Source organism: Anopheles coluzzii, chromosome 2 (genome assembly GCF_943734685.1).
Source record: "Anopheles coluzzii chromosome 2, AcolN3, whole genome shotgun sequence".
In the NCBI taxonomy this organism is placed as follows: Eukaryota; Metazoa; Arthropoda; class Insecta; order Diptera; family Culicidae; genus Anopheles; species Anopheles coluzzii.
This window is the reverse complement of record NC_064670.1, coordinates 49094236-49108939: the sequence shown is the minus strand read 5'-3', so window position 1 is coordinate 49108939 and position 14704 is coordinate 49094236. Positions and strand designations below refer to the sequence as shown.

The 14704-nt window shown below is 42.6% G+C and overlaps 1 protein-coding gene across 2 annotated transcripts in view; it reads right to left on the bottom strand.

The window, feature by feature from the left end:
* The window catches only part of LOC120961119 (G protein-coupled receptor kinase 2), a 59590-nt gene that overhangs the window by 34489 nt on the left and 10397 nt on the right, over window positions 1–14704 (bottom strand). The window lies entirely within an intron of this gene.

Here is a 14704-nt window from a genome sequence, read left to right as displayed (position 1 = left end):
CTTTTTTCTCACAAAACGATGTCACCGAACGTCACTGCACCCGCCACAATGTGCCAAAATGTGCCAAACCAAACCCTCGGAAATTATTGCTTTTACAGAATGCTCTTGTGTACAGGACAGAAAAGAAAAGAGAAACAGCAACAGGGTAAAGGTATGCGCTAGAATCGTAAAACATAAGCTACAGGACGAGAACGCAGGTGGCTAACGGATTGCTCCATTATCGTTTATGGTAAACGCTTAATATTTAAAGATGTATGCTTTGGTGCACACAAAAACCAAATATTTTGTTTTATAGGAAAAAATTAAATATGCGCTACTAAAATACTTATTTTTAATGTACATTGAAGGCCCTTTGCGATGTTTTCTTTCCAAAAATAAATGGAGTATACGAAAAATTTTCTTATTTTTTGCTTGTTACCAGAGCGCTAGTTAATTATTACCAATGTGAAATAGCTTTTTTTATGTATCCTACGAATGCGCCGAACGCTAACTTCTACGGAGCAGGCTTCGAATTAACGGCTTCGCGCCAACTTCAATTTTTACAAATATAAATTTGAATTACGTACAATTAAGAAATTTTAAATTTAATTTATTTACTTTGCTTAAAGCTACAGCTTACTAAAAAGATAGGTACTTGTTTATCAATAACGGTCATAAAATATCTCTTTGTTATTTTCAGCATATCTTATTTTATTATTCAAAATTATACTTAATGTGCCTATTTCCATAGTCATAAATAAATAGGTAATTTTAAATACCTATACTAACATCTGATTTTATGCAGTATTTTAAATATACGATTACAAACACATAAACTTACGAGCTTTTAACTGCTTGGAACATTTTTTATTCAGAAGGAACGGCATTGCCGTATTGCTTATACTTTCTGGAACTTAAAATTATCCAAATTCTTGCGGTGCATTGAAACCACGTGTCAGTGAAAATGGATGTTGAGCTAGTGAAAACAGTTTATTGACATTTAGTTTCTAACTTGTGAAATCGTCTTAGTTAAATGTACACTCATTGCCTTTACTTACTCAAGGACATCACCTACTATTTGTTAAAAATATCGAGAAAGGTGTATTAAATGAATGACCTCATGGATTGGTTACATCATAAAAAGGAAGTGGTCCTATTTATTTTTAAAAATCACTAAAGAAGTGCATTTCAAACATTTCACACATAAAGCGAGCACGTAGAGTACGTTCTGATTGGGAAAACGGCTGGAAACGTCCCTAACAGCCAGGAAATATTGCTTCCATACATATGGTGGATGTAAAAACCTTTTGTCAACGTCAAGAATCGCACACGCAAAAAAAAATAGCGAGTCTGCAAATCCATCACGTGACACGCCATACCCATTTACAAACGGCTTCCCATGCAATGGTACAGGGCAGTGCGCAAACGCTTTCTGCCAGCAGTGCACAAACTCGGCTGCAACTGCATTCATCTGCATCGCCGTCAGCGATCGTGGTGCTGCACATGCACATTGCCAGCACAATACACGTCCGTCACGTCAGAGCGTCGCTGGTGATGGGAGCAATTTTGTGCGGCAAGAAACGTTGCCACGTCCAAACAAATGGTTCACCTTCGCCGTCTATTCTCCCCTCCCCCTTCCCCCGATGGTTCCACCCCCCCCCCCCCCCCCTCTCTTCCCCTTCTACATGTAAATGCGCACCAACCTGCCGACCGCAAACTTGATCAGCGTGCTTGTTACTTTCTTGTATTACACCGTAGCAGCACATTTTTTTTACCCAATTTTTGCTGGAACGCGATTGCAAATCATTGAAAACCGCAGACGCAGGATTCTAGTTGCCCGCGACACGGAAACGGCACGCCGATAGTAATGCTGCGGATAACATTTCCATTGCCGAGCATCGAGCTACCGATATATGTGACGTGCGAGCTTTTACGTGCAGGAGCGATACGAAATCGAAACCCTTTCTGAACACACCTAGGCACAGCCACACACACACACACCGTTTCGCCGACGTCAAAGGACCGATCGATGCTGGGTTCGATTGCACGAATTGAATTTCCTTGCATTCGTATTTATTGACCGCACTGGCGCGAGGGGAGAACGATTGTTATGGACGATGTGACTGTAGGATCAACACAGATTTCACTGCTGCACGGCTTTGAAGAACGAGAACGTCCAGAATGCACCCAAGGACACCAGTTTCTTGCGGTGCCAGGAAGCGAATGTAGCTGGAGGATTTCGCACGGTTTCAAGTATTGCGTCGTAGGTGTGTATGTGGGTTTACATGTGCGTCCCACAGTTAGTGCAATTTATAACGTTCCGTTATGTTGACAAGCAGGCATGGGCAGCAACACAAAGCAAAACAAAATGGCAAGCGTTCAGTGAATATTTTGACTCTCCTAAGGCACGTTTCAATTGCATTCAACCGCTCATAGATGTAAAAAAAGAAGAAAAACAAAGTATAATTGTAACGAGAGCGTGCACTTGTCCATGGTCAACGGGTCGACAGACAGAAAAAGGGAAAACGAACGGTTAACACCCCCGGCTGCCCACCACTCTCTGGGTACCGTTACGAGTTTCAAACGAATTCGAGAGCCTTAATAGGGTAAAACCAAATTAAGGGTCTGACTGTATCAAAATATTGGGCATACGCTAGGGGGCAAAGCCTTCCCATTGAAACTAGGTTATTTCATACTTGCATTTTTTCCAAGCCAAAAAAATAACATCAAAACGATTTGAGGGGCTTGATTATCTGTACACAATTGTCGAAATTCTATAAGGTGTGCTTAAGAAAATTCAATCCAGATGATAAATATTTCCTAGCCACTCAGCCAACTTGAGTGTTGAGATGATGAGAATCTTCATCATTTTATTATGGACATCGGACATAAGTGTTTTTAATCAAAAGTTCATGGGGTAATGCGAACCACTTTAGGAAAATTGATTAATTTACAATTAAATTCGCTGGCGATTGTTAATTTTATCAAGTAATATGATTCTTTAATGTGAATGTAAGCTGTCTGTTAAGGAACTTTGGTCAATTTTGCCCAAAAAACCATACCATTTTCTAAGCAGATCCATTCCAACACGATTTTTATTTGGTTGCGCTAAAATAAACCAATGCTGGGGTAAAACACACCATAGCAATGGGGCCAAAGTCACCTTAACAACGTACCAGATCAACGGGGGAAAATGCTAAAAAAATAAATGTCAACTATAAAAAAACCTAATTCTAGTTAGCACTGCACTTAGGCCCGTGGCAGTGCTTTTTCGCGAGCAATTTTATCGGACGTGTTCTGTCAAAATATTGTATGGAATTTGCCAGATAAAGTCTGACAACGAAATCGTTGGGATTCGTCGTTCAATGTTATCTGTCAAATCCCATATAAAATTTTGACGGGCCTTCCGATAAAATTGCATTCGATGGAACACAAACACCAGCCTGTCTGAAGCTTTTTGCCCCGATCTACTAGATGCATTATGCCGCAGGTAGTAGTTGAAAACATTTTTGAATAAAATATGTGTAAATCTGCAGTCTTACCAACACACAATTTAAAGCTCTAAGTTTATTAAACAGAAGCAACATTCACAAATAAAAGATAAAAACATCAAACCATTAATGTTTTTGTTTTACTAATATTGGAGCCCTTCAAGATTCTAGTCAGCTTTTTTGTATGGAGATTAAGGTGAGGGCTGAAATCATGTAAACACTCCATACAAAACCGCACACAAAACTAGCCTGCGATTTTCAATCTAGATTATTTTAGCATCAAAGCTAGAATTAGATTCGAGCATCTGCTCGAAGAAATGGCAAAATAAGATGGTGTTTACATTTATCCCAAGGTACATTAAAGGGATCAGGTGGTGGAATCTAGAATCCAAGTGTATGTAGTCCAGGTGGTCTCATAGTCTGATTTTTATAACCAAATTTGAACATCACATTTTGACAGCACGGGTTAAAACTTTTGCTGAAACAGGCTTTCTGGAGGCTTGACAAATGCACAAAGCACTCTTAAAGTCTTCATTCAGAAGCAGAAGCTATGAAAATCAGCCTTCTAAATACATACCAATTGTGATAAGCCCATCTGTATATTATACCCACTTTGATAACTGCTCAAAAACTGCTATACAATGCAAACAGCTGACAGGCTCAAATTTCAGCCTACGAACTTAAAACGGAAAGGGCCCCATTATCTGTGATTGCGCATGAAGCGCTGTTGAACTCTCAGAACGACGATAGTTTAGTTCTTTCTAACGGTAAAAGCCATGCAATGTATATCCCCTCATCACTATTCCCCCTCTGCTATGTTAACCATTCATCTTTTTTAATAAAAATTCAAATTATTTTCATCGTCGTATGTCTAATGAAAATATAGTTTATCTTACTTCAAAGTTCATGTAAGGCCTTTCATTTCATTTATATGACTGGATTGTTATACTCGTCGTGTATTTGCGGCCTAACAACATAGTTATTGAAGAATTATGTTTTGAAGATACATACACAGATATCGAATATTCCGCACCAGTATGTAATAATTCGTAACTTTTCCATTTGAGCACGAAGAGACGTCTCAATACAATGAAACGATTGCAAATGAAGCTTACAAAATTACAGCTACTACTGAGCCAAGTAGAAACACTCCAGACTTAACCTGCAACCATACTGTAAATTTCTTCTCGAAAAAAAAATCAAAAACGTTGTAAACGGATGCAACATCTCAAGCAAACCGCACTGGCCACTTCGGTCAAGGCAAAGAATTGACGGAATGCATTTTACGCCATTAATTACAATTTCCTGCTCTTCGATGTACGCTGTGTGTCCTGCATCCCTTGCATCTTTCACGCTCACTTTTTACTCACTCAAACGCATTCAGTTTTGTACGGCCAACGATACAAAAAACATCACAATTTCCCGGCCTAGCTATTTGCATCCTAAAGCTCGAACGATGTAACGAGCGCTATTAGAACACAATCGTTACACCGTGTGTGCTAGACCGTTCGGAACAAGAACAACCACTAACGACTGGATATTAGATTAAATGGCGTATCATCTACAGCGAAACAACTGATTGAATAGTTGCTTCGCTCAACTGAAGGCACTTTCGTTTGAAGGTGTAGCAATCATCCGCCGAATATTCTTTACGGTTCAATTACTGTTTGGGTTACTTTATGGTGGAGAAAGGATAAGGGTATAGAATAAAGCTGCCTGCCGAATCTCCAAATTGTACACCGGTTGCCCTTTGCATGTTGCCGTTCCAACCGGTGCGTTCCCATGATCTTACAAAGGGTCCTACTTTTAATTATCCGAATCAAAGATGAAACACTTTCCGAGCGAGTTAACGATCCAGCGGATAATTAAGAAAACTTTACTAATGACATTTGACACACCATCGACCACAAAACCGTCCACCCAGCGTATCGGGTGGCCTAAGGTTCTGCGAGCATGATTCGCACCGTAAACGCCAACGCTAGTGTGCGGCTCTGGGAACCGTCGCTGTCTCGACTCTGTAGTGACCGAACTTACATTATCCTTACACAACACGCGTCAACACTTTATATGCCAGCACCAACACAGCAGCAGCACCGGATACTCTCCGTGCCCTTACAGAGCGCGTCCTAACCTAAGCTCGATGGTAGCAAGAGCACAAATCTTTAATTCATGAAGACGCACACTTAATTATCCGCTTCGCGAAACTCGCCACCGCGCGCGTCAAGGTGTGCTTGCGCGTCCTCCCCGGACGGAAGGCCGTCCAGTTCGCAAACACGATGCAATCGCTCTGAGCCGCGTTCCGCTCAGCTGTCAACAACGGGGTGGTGCGTGCTACGGCACACTTCAATTAAACTAAAACGCGCTTGCCACGCCGTGTTAAGAAAAGGCCAGTTTATATAAATGGTTTGCTGACGGGGAAGAACGTTCTTCCAATTTCGTCCACGATTCGTTGGCGGCCTCAACAATGGGAGCTTTTTCCACGCCTTCCCCGTGCCCAACATTAAAGCAGTCCAATTTGCCACTTTCTACCACTTTTCCCACCGCCACCCTGTTGCACACAAGCTCACCAAGCTGCGATAAGTTCCGGCTTTGGCTGCATTGAGTAGAAAACGATACCACTCAGTCCGGTGTTGTAGTGGCATCGGTTAGCAGCGCGCCGTCAACCAAAGCATCATCATACAATTGCCCAGAGAACGTCGTTTTGACGGCCACCACACCGGTTGGGACTGTTGATTGGATACGATACCTTTTAATTACCACCCACTTTTCCTCTCACCGCCCCGGAGTCGACGAAAGCCACCTTCTTGAAGCCTTTTCACGGTGCGCTGCATTTGGCTACTGGCAGCAGAAAAAAAGGAGTGTGTTCTCACGCTGACGACGCTGGTCCGACGACCTAGTCGCGGGTGACGCGCGCAACACGAGCACAAACAATCGGAGCACAATAGTTATGGGTCGTTTGTATGAGTCGGCGCAGCATAAATAGTGTGCGGACTCACATTAAACGATCGTTTCGTTAACAGGCGTCGCTAATTGCCGCTGGCAAATGGCACTCACTGGCGGCAGGATGAATAAATAAACGCACACCCGACGGGTGCCTGTTGGACACATCGTTGCTGTTGAAAAGCACGTTAACTACCACTTACTTACACACGCCCAATACCGCACACGCACTTCATTTTGATAAATGAAGGAAAAAAGCAGCCTCAAGAGCCACTCTCAGGCTGTTTTCGAACTAATTTGCCCTTCGATCTAAATTCGATTCAAAGACATTATTCTATGCCCCCCGCTTTCTTGCTTTCGTGCCGCCTACCTGTACACCTTCTTCTCGACTACTTTTGGGCTCAAAATGTTTACACAATTGATAATCAAAATTGCTTCCTAAATTGATTCGCAGAAAGCGGCATTTGTGTTCTTGGTGCGTCCACCATCGCGCGGCCCCCATTAACAAGCCTCTTGTGTTGTTGTGGATAATAGATTCTCGAATTATGATTTACCTCCTCTCTGTGGCGGCATTGCACAATTATGAAAGTAAATTACTCTCCTAACCATAACAACGTGTCCTTTATGTTTCCTGCCCGTCCCACGAATGCCTCCGGGGACAAAGCTTTACATTTTAAGACGGTGTACCGCCGGTTCGACCGAAATTACCAGCGGCAAGCATATTATCTAGCAAATTAAAGATGCGGTAGAAAATGCGATTTTAAGATTGGGAACAACACAAGTAACAAGTAATGAAATTATGTTTTAGTAACAATGTATAATCTTTAGAAGTATATAATGTGTTCATATTTTTCTTTTTATGTAACAAAAAAAATTCATAGTGTCAGAGTAAACCATCCACAGCTCGCTACCCTATTTCATATTCATATGTTTAAAGAAGAATACCAGTATCAAATGACTGATTATTGCAGAATTTTCAGAAATCGGGATGGGTAACAATAACAAATAATGAGATTTATACAGCAAATCAGAATTGATGTACACATCAATGAAGGAACTTAGACTAGACAATAGGGCTGATATGAAGACTTCGATAAAGACTGGCGAAAGAAAGCAACAAATAAAGAATAGGCACCGAACCGAACAAATGGCGACTTATATATGTGCAAATATGTTTCGAAAGCTTGACCCGAAAGATTTCATCTTCGCAAAAAAACGAAACTGATGTTACAATTTCAAAAACGTATCATCAATTACTCTACTAGTGAAAAATCGATTATTGAATCAATCAATTCAACAAAACGACGCAAATCACGTAACCGTAACCGACCGTATTCATAATAATTCAAATCCATTAAATGCAGCGTTGTATAATTTATTAATTTGGGCATAAGGACATAAGGACATAAGGATATTATATAAATTGTAGTCTTCAAAGATAATAGTAAACTTAACATCGATAAGAAGAGATGGCAAAAACAATTAAAACAACGACAAAAGAGTTTAATTTTTTTTGTCAATTTTATGGAATGTAATTCCAGTGATAGTAGATAAACCTAAATCTTATAGTATATAAAAATAGTTCATAAAAATCACATTTTCATGAGGCTAAAACGAAATTACCTAATATATAACCTTGTCTTAGGCCGGTCTCATTGTACAGTCGTCAACTCGCACGACTTAACAACATGCCCGTCATGGGTTCAAGCGCCAAATAGACCGTGCCGCCATACTGGACTGACTATCCTGCTATGGGGGGTAATCCAAAAAAGTCACTGAAAGCCAAGCCCACAAGTGGTACAGGCAGGCCTTGACCGACAACGATTGTTGAGCCAAAGAAGAAGAAGATAACTTTGTCTATTACCTTAAATCTATAACGACAGTATTTACTCGTCACCATTGGATTCCAAAAATTTCCGATGTGCATTGCAATCTAAAATGTTAGGAAATTATTGCCCCTATCTTTACTGAACATCTTGCATCGTAAAACAGAATCAATTGCCAAACATGTTAACAAGGACGCTTCATTGCACACGGCTAAAGTAGCGTAATTCAACATTGCGAAGCTCAGCAAAGTCTCCGCGGAACATCGTTTCGTCAATATGCCTAAATATATCCCGAATCCTTAGTAGCTCCAGCCAACGACACTCGAAACAATACCACAAACAATGCTCGAATGTCGTTCGGCAAACACCGCACATGTATGGCACATCCGTCGAACGTTCGGGGCTCGTCGAAGATTGCCGTTTGCGGCGGAGCAAAAGACTCGGCGAGTTAATCGAATTCACTTTCGATTATCGGAAACAACCTTTCGCATGTCGTTTGGGGTTCATGCTTGGCCAAGCATGGAAAGCAAAAAAAAAAAAAAGAAAAAAGAAAACAGCCACACACCGACCGAACGACGAGTCCTGGCCGTGCCAGTGTAAACCAGTCCGCACTGCGCACGATTATCCTGTTACATCGATTTGCCCACCCACCCCGCGGAGAATATGCACTGCTTCCCATTATTTCTGTTTTGCATATCAATGAGCGGTGGTTGAGCCTGTTTACTTCGGGGAAGTATTTTTGCTGGTAGAAGCAGCGCAATAAACAAAGCAAAAATAAACACACACACACACACACACACACACACGCAGGAAACCATCATCACTTTGTAAATGAAATCTTTATTCATTTGAGAGGCAGGCGCATCTGAAACGCGACTGACTAAATTGTTCGCCAAACAAGCGACCTTCTCTAGTTTCTTTGCCGAAGAATTGGCACATACCGGTCGGTCCCCTTTGTGCTTTGCCGCCCGGAAACGTCAATGCCACTTTTTTACACTACATAAAAAAAAACTCATACAATTTTTATACACTCCACTGCTTCACTTCAAGCTGATCACTAGAGCTTCCCCCTGGCGTGAAACGCTTATAATACACGACGACACACGGCATCTTCATATTACCGCTTGTCATGTTGTCGCACAAACAGAATATTAGCATCAATTTTCACCAATCCGTTCGCCATTGGTAACAAGCTAATCAAGTTCGAATTTCAGAACTGGCGGTAAGTAATTCGTAATTCGTGCGCGGCATTTCCAAAAGGTGTAACCGCGGACGATGCTGTAATTTGTCGAAATTGTATAAAGCGTTGCAATCACGGTCCACCGGTCAAACGACGGTAATTTGCCAGCGACTTCTCGATCTCGAAGCAAGTTGGGCTGGCGGCTCGCACACCAACCACACCTCTCACAAAGGTGTGATAAATGTAGTTATAATTTTCCTAATTACAACTACCGCCTGCTGCCCGATGGACGAGACACTTACGTGGCCACACGTCAACTGAGCAGCTGGTACACCTCCACCATGCCGATGCTGAATAACCCTGTGCACCGGTGAACAGTGCCATTGAACGTACCTCTGTAGAGGGGTCTCACAGGAAAAGCCACTACACGACAGCGGCAAAGCAAAAACCACCGGGCTCGTCGAAACCGAACGAGGTGGCACCAGCCGACACGTCGACAGGAAGCAAGCTAATCGAATAAAAAAAGTGAGAATCGAATTATCATTTTACGAGGTGGCGGCATCCTACAATAAGGCCCGCGGACAGACTATTGGCTCCAGCGAATAACCGAAACAACGGAAAGCTCACCTCGACGACCAGAAGGAGAGCTTTTTCTGTTCGCTGCCTGCAGACAGAAGCTTTCTCGTTAGATAGGATGTAACCATACAAAATCGATCCGCTTTGGTAGCTCTTTGGGCATCCGAAACGGCCCTTAGACGACACAGCGATCAGACTGTGTGTAGCTGTGATATTACAACAGTTCGAATATTCACACTACTCGTCTCCTCTCGCTGGCACAGATGGAACACGGTAAACACTCTATATCTTGCCAGTCAATTGAAAATCTGATCCTCTCCCTGTTTTTTTTTTTTCGGGGTCGCTTAACGAAGAGACTAACGCCGCGTCAGGGCGGTGGGGACGATGGGTACAAGGGTGCATGTTTTATTTGTATGCAAAACAAACATACATACCCACCGCGTGTATGTCAAACCCCGTCAAAGCACTTGGAGGCTGATGGGTCCGGGTCGGGGGATAGTTCACGAAAGGCAGGAAACGAGACATGAACATGAGAAACGCTGCGGAAGGTGCGATTGACGTTGCGAAACGGCGCGCTGTGCGGCCAGCACCGCGCGCCAGCCTAGGTGACGCGACCCGGGGTTCGGCACACACGCACACACACACACCCGACGTCATTCGGAATCCGTTTGCTGCTGCGCGGTTTATTGGACGACGACAACCGTCCGGCACCGCAAGTGACTGTGATAATGAGAGCTCTTTTCCCTTCGCTTCTCTTGCTCGTCGTCATCGCCACTTGCGCTGACTGAGGTTGACGAAGACGACGACGATGATGATGATGATGATGATAATACTGATGTTGCGCCGCCCAAGCTTTGTACTTTGGATTGTAAGGTCGGCTGCGAACCGGTACGGGGCAGTTCGGCAGCGCTCCAATATTTTGCTTTGCATTTGCCATCTTCGATCCTGCAGCAACCCATTCTGTCGATGAATGAATCGGCTTCTGTGTGGAGGCGAAGGAATGTTTATACAAGACGTGTTTTTTTTTTTGTTGAGTATGTACATGTGACTTCGTCCCACAATATCCACCTCACAGGAAGCGTAAAGTCGTAAAAAAAATGTAATGTGCCACCATGTTCTGACCATTAAAACTCATCTAAAACCTAAAAACATCCAGAAGTATGGCGAAATATACATGAAAGTAATTTCTGTTCCAGATTAGACGACACACGTCAAATGTAAATAATCGCTCGCATAATTATCATCATTTTTTTGTTCGCTCCATTCAAATACCAACTGAAAGACCGAAATTTTGGTCAACGAAAACCCAACCTCACAGCACTGTTAATAATCGCACGCTACGAGACGGTGTGTGCGTTAGCTCGGTCCATTAGTGGCCGGTGGCGGAGGGTCAGACGGACGACACAAGTGGTGGCGCTTTGTTTACTCACAACCAAATCACATGCCAATCTCGGCGGGGCATGTGGCACTGGGAATAAATAAACGGGTCTCGGGGCTGTTTAGGTCAAGATAAGCCCGAACTGGAAATAGCGCATATTATCACCCTTATCTCGTCAGTCGGCCGGCTTATGCTGTCACACCGTTTTCTTCATCCCGTGACAAGCCAGTGGCACCGCAGGGCCATGCAAGGTTAAGAGAGCAAGCGGACATGAAGTGGATGAAGAAAGGGATGAAAAAAAAAACAGCAAGAAAGGGAGTATTTGCCGCTAATTTCAATCAATTGCGTATTTCCAATGTATTAGGGCTAACGGAATTAACTATTTGCTGATTTGTTGTCGTTCGGTGTGATGAGAGTAGCATTGTACCTACGAAGAGGCATGAAGACTCAAAAATGAACTCCAAACTAGGGACAAAACAGTCGTATAGTTGAAAATAGTGTATTCCAGCATCTATTAGTAGTCTAAATTTCCCGTGGAATTGATTTCAGTATAAAATAGGTTCAAAACTCAATAGGTTTTGAATCGTAAAAATTGAAGAAATAAAACAGTTCTGCTCTAGACTTTCAGGCACCCTACCCGGAATTGACGAAATGACAATGGCCTAGCACCAGAGTAAAGATAGAATGTGAATCAAGGAACCTATCTCAGCGCTTTGAAGCCTAATGTCAAAAATCCAACCGTATCCAACGTATCCAACAAAATACCCTTCAATTGTGTACTTTTCTGTCAAACCTGTCAAAACAACGTATCCTTCAACTTAAATCCTTACATGATTTCAGACAAAACGATTCCTGATACCTTTCCAGCAGTCAGCAACACACATACACTCTTCTGCAGGGTTGTGACCTTAACAGACGGACGGATAAAAGCAGATACGACCCTGCGTAAGTGGGGCATCGTGGGTTTTTTATTAAACAAATCACCAATATATGACCATCACCAATATATGAAACGGCCCAGCCACTGGTATCTATCAGCTCAATAACAATTGCGCTGCGTTTTGTCCATTTTCCAAAAAAAACAATGATGATCTAGCTGGATTGTGTGAGAATAGCTCTTCAAGTGGATGCCGCCGCTTATGGAGCGCGCCGACGCACTACATCACCGTCAGCGGACAACTTCATCCCTCATCTGTCAATGTCCCGGCCCGGCCCACGGACGGACAACTGTCAGGGCAGCGAATCCATGACCTCGACCTCTTCACCGTCGTCAAACCGAGCGGATTCAATCAACAAATCGGCTTCCTTCTTTTCGCACAGACATTCCTCCATCCCCTACTAGTTTTGTGTATGTGTGTGTCAGCAAAAGGGGTGTTTACTATCAACACTGAAATTTGTAACCAGTGTTTGATTTTGGAATCGCTTACGCGTTGTATCGCCTTAAACTCTATCTATTGCTATCATAATTCTTATTTTATATATCATAAATCTTTTTAATCAATAAACATAATTCCTCGAAATCTTTCAGCACCCAGAGATGGCAAGGCATTGGATGAACGAGACCGTGGCAGCTGGTTTATTAACGTGATGGACCTACCCTGCCGTCGTCACTACCGAGCGATCGTGACGTCACACATGCGCGGATTAGCGAGAAAAGGTACGTCAGCGATCATATCAATATAACCAGCGAGCCCATCACATACGTACCACCACCGATACGGATATGACGACGCCTTTTGGCACTGTGTGCACAACACGGACGACCGACCCACTCACCAACAAAATAACTACCCTAACGTATTTTTCTAACCCCACGAAACTGTACCAAGCAGTCGATCGATTAAGCCATTTCGGATCATGCGGACTACTGGGCCTATTCCGGATGTCTGTGGCACACAAACGCCAACTACATAACGAACACCTTTGTTGAGAGCACCGTGTGCGGCGAGTTCGGGTGCTGCTGCATGAGGAAAGGGTTTACATTCATACAAGCGACTCCCCGAGGGTGGGTAGAAACGGCCAGTGCAAACAAAAACATCACATTTTCCGGAACTGGTAACTGTGTGTGTGTGTGTTTATTTTTGCCCAAAAATTAATATAATTTGCGAACTAGATCAAACAGGATCCGCTTTCAAGTTTGAAAACACGGTGCTGGGTGGGTGGAGAGGGTGAGCAGCTGGTACCACCATGAGATTGCTTGACCCGTGCCAGTGTTTTCATCCCACACACAAGCACACACACATGCAGTATATTCGTCTTCAGTTATTGCCGCACCTAAGAGATGGCTTAAATGAAGCACACCACCAGGGAGTCAAAAAGGTTGATTAAACATTAATTGATAGTAATTGATTGCAGTTTAATTTATTCCCCCCACAAGGAATTGCCTTCCCTGCCCAATAAGACCAGAGAGCATCTGGCAGGCGAGTTCGAAGCCAAAAACAAACACATTTCATTAAATTAAAGCAATCTGCCAGTAACCTTACACCTTTCAATAACAAACTGTACAGTTTTTTGTTTGCCGTTGTACCTCTGCACGATATTACGAGACTGTGGCCCCTAACTCACATTGTCCAACTACTGGCACGACAACAAAACCACACGATACACATGTTTTAGCAGAAAGTTTAACTAACAGAAGTAACTTCTACCAGTCGCGTAGAGAGAACTGTATTGTTGAGTTCATGTAAATCAAAATTGAGTTTGACAAAAATCGTTCTTAAAAAAAACTGCCGAAACTTTGGCAATAAAATGAGATTGACCCGACAGTTGTGTGTGTATGTGTTTGTACATTGAACGATTTTTTACTTCCTTTCAAAGCTATTTACTGCTCCGTGCAAACTTTCGTACAGAAACTTATTTTATGACTTTTGATCTTTCGTCTTACTTCTATTTGGCGTTTCTAAACGGACTTGCAGCAACCATCTGCCTGCGTTGGCTTCAGCAGAGTTCGTTAGAAATCGATTTTAAATAGACTTTCGATTCGATTTGTGCCCCAGGCGACGATGGAAAACATAGCGTAGGAGAAACAGTCACAATGTTGATTACTTTTGCGACAATTTTCAAACAAATCTGAACGTTTTTCGAGCTTAAAACGAATTTAGATCAGCGATTTTTTGTTAATTTCTTCCTATCCAATTAAATCGAACCAATGACATTTTAATAAACAATGCTGTGCGCGGTGCAATGTCGTCAACATATTATTAGTTATTTTCAGAAGTTGTTAATATGCCAGCACACATAAAAAAATCCATTTACTAGGTTAACTCAAATGCCCGAATCACCCCACCGAATACCGACGAAATCGTGCTAGTTAATCGTTTCCAAAACTACAAAC